This window comes from Passer domesticus, unplaced genomic scaffold (genome assembly GCF_036417665.1).
Source record: "Passer domesticus isolate bPasDom1 unplaced genomic scaffold, bPasDom1.hap1 HAP1_SCAFFOLD_260, whole genome shotgun sequence".
NCBI classification, from domain to species: domain Eukaryota; kingdom Metazoa; phylum Chordata; class Aves; order Passeriformes; family Passeridae; genus Passer; species Passer domesticus.
In genome coordinates, this window is record NW_026990039.1 from 684 (window position 1) to 6,645 (window position 5,962).

General features: G+C 52.7%; 1 long non-coding RNA gene across 1 annotated transcript; it reads right to left on the reverse strand.

The window, feature by feature from the left end:
- Positions 1-258: 258 nt before the first annotated feature.
- On the reverse strand, positions 259-5,717 carry LOC135292267 (uncharacterized). The gene is made up of 3 exons (XR_010354711.1): positions 5,627-5,717; positions 4,107-4,150; positions 259-358 (listed from the first exon to the last, which is right to left on the reverse strand). It is a non-coding gene; the product is annotated as an uncharacterized LOC135292267 (long non-coding RNA).
- Positions 5,718-5,962: the final 245 nt, after the last annotated feature.

Here is a 5,962-nt window from a genome sequence, read left to right on the forward strand (position 1 = left end):
TGGATTTTTCTGGAATTTTTTGTGATTTATTTTTCCATCTCAGGGATGTTTTTGGGCTGTTTTTGGGGATGTTTTTTCTGGGATTTTTGGTGATTTTTGGGTGATTTTTTTGGCAATTTTTCTGTGATTTTTTGCTGATTTTTCTGTGGATTTTTCTGGATTTTTTTTTGTGATTTACTTTTCCATCTCAGGGCTGGTTTTGGGTATTTTTGGGGGTGATTTTGGGGGTGATTTTGGGGAGTTTTGGGGTCTCACCTGCCAGCTCCAGCGTGGCCTCGCGGGACAGCAGCCGCGCCCCTCCCCCGGCGCGCGCCAGCACCGGTAGCGCCCCGCGTCCGCCCCCGACACCGGGAACAGCCTGAAATTGGGGGGGATTTGGGGTTTTTGTGGGTTTTTGGGGTTTTTTATGGGGTTTTGGGATTTTTTTATGGGATTTTTGGGGGGGGGTTTGGAGGAATTTTGGGGTTTTTTTTTGGGAGGGTTTTGGGATTTTGAGGGTTTTGGGATCAAAAAAATTGGGGTTTGGGGATTTGGGGATTTGGGGGATTTGGGGATTTGGGATTTGGATCAGGAGTTTGGGATTTTTGGATTTGGGGATTTGGGATTTGGGGTCGGGAAAGGGGGATTTGGGATTCCAACACTGGACACCGGGAACAGACTGGATTTGGGGCATTTTGTGGGGTTTTAGGTTTTTGGGGGGATTTTGGGGGGTTTTTATGGGGGTTTGGGGTTTTAAATGGGATTTTGGGGGGGGGTTGGGGGGGGTTTTGGAGGAATTTTCAGATTTTGGGGGTTTTTTTTGAGGGGGTTTTGGGATCGGGAATTTGGGATTTTGAGGGATTTGGGACCCAAAAATTGGGGTTTTATGGGATTTGGGATTTGGGGATTTTGGGATTTGGGGATTTGGGGATTTGGGATCAGGATTTTTGGATTTGGGGGATTGAGGGATTTGGGATTTGGGATTGGGAAAGGGGGATTTGGGATTTGGGATTCCGCCCCCGACACCGGGGAACAGGCTAAAGTGGGGGGATTTTATGGGGTTTTGGGGGTTTTTGGGATTTTGGGGCTTTTTATGGGGTTTGGGGTATTTTTATGGGATTTTGGGGGGGGGTTTTGGGGGGGTTGGGGGAGTTTTTGGGGGGAATTGTTGAATTTTGGGGGGTTTTTTTTTGGGAGGGTTTTGGGATCGGGGAATTTGGGATTTTGAGGGATTTGGGACCAAAAATTGGGGTTTTATGGGATTTTGGGGGTTTGGGGATTTTGGGATTTGGGGATTTGGGATTTGGGAGCAGGAGTTTGGGATTCAGCGATTTGGGATTGTGGGGATTTGGGATTTTGGACTGGGAAAGGGGGATTTGGGATTTTGGAGTCCGACTCCGACATCGGGGAACAGCCTAAATTTGGGGGGTTTTGGGGTTTTTTGGGGGTTTTAGGGGGTTTGGGGTATTTTTATGGGATTTTTGGGGGTGTTTTGGAGGTGTTTTGGGGGGGGGTTTGGGAGAATTTTGAGATTTTGGGGTTTTTTTTTGGGAGGGTTTTGGGATCGGGAATTTGGGATTTTGAGGGATTTGGGACCAAAAATTGGGGTTTTATGGGATTTTGGGGTTTGGGGATTTGGGGATTTTGGGATTTGGGATTTGGGATCAGGAGTTTGGGATTTAGGGATTTGGGGATTTGCGATATGGGGCTGTGGGGATTTGGGGATTTTGGACTGGGAAAGGGGGATTTGGGATTTTGGAGTCCGACTCCGACATCGGGAACAGCCTAAATTTGGGGGGTTTTGGGGTTTTTTTGGGGGTTTTAGGGGGTTTGGGATTTTTTATGGGATTTTTGGGGATGTTTTGGAGGTGTTTGGGGGGGGGGGTTGGGGGGAATTTTCGGATTTTTGGGGGTTTTTTTTGGGAGGGTTTTGGGATCGGGAATTTGGGATTTTGAGGGATTTGGGACCAAAAATTGAGGTTTGGGATTTTGGGATTTTGGGATTTGGGATTGTGGGGATTTGGGATTTTGGACTGGGAAAGGGGGATTTGGGATTTTGGAGTCCAACCCTGACACAGGGAACAGCCTGGATTTGGGGGGATTTGGGGGTTTTTTGGGGATTTTGGGGAGTTTTTTATGGGGTTTGGGGTTTTTTATGGGTTGGTTTGGGGGGACTTTGGCAGGTTTTTGGGATCGGGACTTTGGGATTTCGAGGGTTTTGGCACCAAAAATTGGGGTTTGGGATTTGGGGTTTTGGGGTTTGGGGTTGGGAATTTGGGGTTGAGAATTTGAGTTTGGGGATTTGGGGATTTTGGGGATTTTGGGTATTTGGGATTTGGAGATTTTGGGGATTTTGGGGATTGGGGATTTTGGGGATTTGGGATTTGGAGATTTTGGGGATTGGGGATTTTGGGGGATTTGGGATTTGGGGATTTTGGGGGATTCGGGGTTGGGAATTCAAGATTGGGAATGAGGGCTCTGGGATTTGGATTTCAGAGATTTGGGATTTGGGGATTTGGGGATTTGGGATTTCAGGGAATTTGGGATTTGGGGATTTGGGGATTGGGGATTTTGGGGATTTGGGATTTCAGGAATTTGGGATTTGGGGATTTGGGGATTGGGGATTTGGGGTTAGGAATTCAGGATTGGGAATGAGGGCTTTGGGATTTCAGGGATTCGGGATTTTGGGGATTTTGGGGATTTTGGATTTTGGGATTTTGGGGCTCTGGGTTTTCAGGAATTTGGGATTTTGGGGATTTGGGGGATTTTGGGATCAGGGATTTGGTGTCTGGAATCCGGCACTGAGGATCGAATTTTGGGGATTTGGGGTTGGGAACCGTGGGGACAGCGGCGACAGCGACAACACAGAGTGACACAAAATAAAATAACCAACACAGGTGGCACAGGTGACACAAAATAAAATAACCAACACAGGTGGCACAGGTGACACAAAATAAAATAACCAACACAGGTGGCACAGGGTGACACAAAATAAAATAACCAACACAGGTGGCACAGGTGACACAAAATAAAAATAACCAACACAGGTGGCACAGGTGACACAAAATAAAATAACCAACACAGGTGGCACAGGTGACATCAGTGACACACACAGGTGACACAAAATAAAATAACCAACACAGGTGGCACAGGTGACACAAAATAAAATAACCAACACAGGTGGCACAGGTGACACAAAATAAAATAACCAACACAGGTGGCACAGGTGACACAAAATAAAATAACCAACACAGGTGGCACAGGTGACACACAGGTGACACACAGGTGACACACAGGTGACACAAAATAAAATAACCAACACAGGTGACACACAGGTGACACAAAATAACCAACACAGGTGGCACAGGTGACATCAGTGACACACAGGTGACATCAGTGACACACAGGTGACATCAGTGACACACAGGTGACACAGAGGTGCACAGAATAACCAATACAGGTGACACAGGTGACACACAGGTGACATTAACCACACACAGGTGACACAGGTGACATCAGTGACACACACAGGTGACATCAGTGACACACAGGTGACATCAGTGACACGCAGAGGTGACACAGGTGACATCAATGACACACAGGTGACACAGAGGTGACACAAAATAACCAATACAGGTGACACAGGTGACACACAGGTGACAATAACACACACAGGTGACACAGGTGACACAGGGGTGACAATAACCACTCACAGGTGACACAGGTGACATCAATGACACACAGGTGACACACAGGTGACCCACCTGAGCTGGCTGGTGGCCACCCACCCCCCCTTGGGGCAGTGCCACCTGGGCCATGGCGCTGTCCCCGGGCACACACAGGTGACACAGGTGTGACAATAACCACTCACAGGTGACACAGAGCACACAGGTGACACAGAGGTGACATTAACCACAGACAGGTGACAGAGGTGACCCACCTGAGCTGGCTGGTGGCCACCCAGCCCCCTGCTGGCAGTGCCACCTGGGCCATGGCGCTGTCCCCGGGCACACACAGGTGTGACAATGACACACACAGGTGACACAGGTGAGACAATAACCACTCACAGGTGACACAGAGCACACAGGTGACACAGAGGTGACATTAACCACAGACAGGTGACCCACCTGAGCTGGCTGGTGGCCACCCAGCCGCCCTGGGGCAGTGCCACCTGGGCCATGTCGCTGTCCCCGGGCACTCAGGGGTGACAATGACACACACAGGTATGACAATAACCACTCACAGGTGACACAGGTGTGACAATAACCACTCACAGGTGACACAGGGTGACATCAATGACACAGGGTGACACACAGAGGTGACAGAGGTGACCCACCTGAGCTGGCTGGTGGCCACCCACCCCCCTTGGGGCAGTGCCACCTGGGCCATGTCGCTGTCACCGGGCACTCAGGGGGTGACAATAACCACTCACAGGTGACACAGGTGTGACAATAACCACTCACAGGTGACACAGAGCACACAGGTGACACAGAGGTGACATTAACCACAGACAGGTGACCCACCTGAGCTGGCTGGTGGCCACCCAGCCGCCCTGGGGCAGTGCCACCTGGGCCATGGCGCTGTCCCCGGGCACTCAGGGGTGACAATAACCACTCACAGGTGACACAGGTGAGACAATAACCACTCACAGGTGACACAGGTGACATCAATGACACACAGGTGACACACAGGTGACACACAGGTGACCCCACCTGAGCTGGCTGGTGGCCCACCCAGCCGCCCTGGGGCAGTGCCACCTGGGCCATGGCGCTGTCCCCGGGCACACACAGGTGACACAGGTGGTGACAATAACCACTCACAGGTGACACAGAGCACACAGGTGACATCAACCACAGACAGGTGACACACAGGTGACATTAAACCACTCACAGGTGACCCACCTGAGCTGGCTGGTGGCCACCCAGCCGCCCTGGGGCAGTGCCACCTGGGCCATGGCGCTGTCCCCGGGCACTCAGGGGTGACAATGACACACACAGGTGACACAGGTATGACAATAACCACTCACAGGTGACACAGGTGACATCAATGACACACAGGTGACACACAGGTGACCCACCTGAGCTGGCTGGTGGCCACCCAGCCCCCCGGGGCAGTGCCACCTGGGCCATGGCGCTGTCCCCGGGCACACACAGGTAACACAGGTGTGACAATAACCACTCACAGGTGACACAGGTGTGACATTAACCACAGACAGGTGACAGAGGTGACATCAATGACACACAGGTGACACACAGGTGACCCACCTGAAGCTGGCTGGTGGCCACCCAGCCGCCCTGGGGCAGTGCCACCTGGGCCATGTCGCTGTCCCCCGGGGCACACACAGGTGACACAGGGGTGACAATAACCACTCACAGGTGACACAGAGCACACAGGTGACATCAATGACACACAGGTGACACACAGGTGACCCCACCTGAGCTGGCTGGTGGCCACCCAGCCGCCCCTGGGGCAGTGCCACCTGGGCCATGTCGCTGTCCCCGGGCACACACAGGTGACACAAGTGAGACAATAACCACTCACAGGTGACACAGGTGACATCAATGACACAGGTGACACACAGAGGTGACAGAGGTGACCCACCCTGAGCTGGCTGGTGGCCCACCCAGCCGCCCTGGGGCAGTGCCACCTGGGCCATGTCGCTGTCCCCGTCCAGCTCGCGGCCCTGCCGCTCCCAGCCCAGCTCCGGGGGCGGCCCCCGGCCCCGCCCCCCGCGCGCGGCAGCGCAGCCGCACCTCCCCCCCCCGGGGCCGCGCGCGCGTCCGAGGGGTGCTCCAGGAACGTCACACCTGGGGACAGGTGAGGGGACAGCGGGGATTGGGGAGAAATCCCGGCATTCCCGGGAAAATCCCGGAATTCCCGGAAAAACGGGGAGAAAATACCGAAAAATGGGGAAAAAAACCCCAAAATTCTACCCCTGGAATTGGATCGGGGGAGCTGCAGGAACGCCACACCTGGGGACAGC